Source organism: Nannospalax galili, unplaced genomic scaffold (assembly GCF_000622305.1).
Source record: "Nannospalax galili isolate Female #2095 unplaced genomic scaffold, S.galili_v1.0 scaffold156, whole genome shotgun sequence".
In the NCBI taxonomy this organism is placed as follows: Eukaryota; Metazoa; Chordata; class Mammalia; order Rodentia; family Spalacidae; genus Nannospalax; species Nannospalax galili.
This window is the reverse complement of record NW_008337625.1, coordinates 482,639-483,397: the sequence shown is the minus strand read 5'-3', so window position 1 is coordinate 483,397 and position 759 is coordinate 482,639. Positions and strand designations below refer to the sequence as shown.

General features: G+C 45.1%; 1 protein-coding gene across 1 annotated transcript in view; it reads right to left on the bottom strand.

Moving 5' to 3' along the window:
* Dna2 (DNA replication helicase/nuclease 2) overlaps positions 1 to 759 on the bottom strand; it is a 37,477-nt gene that overhangs the window by 22,005 nt on the left and 14,713 nt on the right. The window lies entirely within an intron of this gene.

Below are 759 nucleotides of genomic sequence, written 5' to 3'. Positions count from 1 at the left end.
CAGCCTGGTCTACATAGTGAGTTCCAGGACAGCTGGGGCTACAGGGAGACCCTATCTCAAAAAAAAAAAAAAAAAAAAAAAAAATCTTTATGAAAAAGAGAAGGGCCAGGTGGGGTGGAGCTCACCTTTATTCCCAGCACGCAGGAGGCAGAGGTAACAGGATCTCTCTGAGATCCAGGCCAGCCTAGTCTACATAGCAAGTTCCAAGCTAGCAGGAGGTACAAGGAGACCCTATTTCAAAATAAATTTACTAAATTTAAAGATAAATAAAAGTGTTGATAGAGTCAGGCTTGGTGGCACACGCCTTAATCCCAGCACTCCAGCACTCCAGCACGAGGAAGGTGGATTTCTGTGAGTTCAAGGTCAACCTGGTCTACATAGTGAGTTCCAGGACAGCTGGGGCTACAGAGTGACCTTGTCTCAAAAAGACCAAAAAAAAAAAAAAAGACTTCACAAACAACAGTGTAACTAGGGAATGTCCTACAGCACAGCAACTAGATACAAAAGACCACATATTAGTTTCAAAAAGGAGTTTACGACCACTCAGAAGGTATGGAGAAATGTACATACAACCTCGGGAAGTGAAAGAGTTGACCGAAAAGTTATTTGTGGAGCTGGAGAGATAGCTTAGCAGTTAAGAGCACTGGCTGCTTTTGCAGAGGACCTGGGTTCAGTTCCCAGTCTCCACAGGGCAGCTAACAACCACCTCTTAATTCCTTCCATGGGATCCCACACTCTCTTCCCACCTTGGCCTCCACC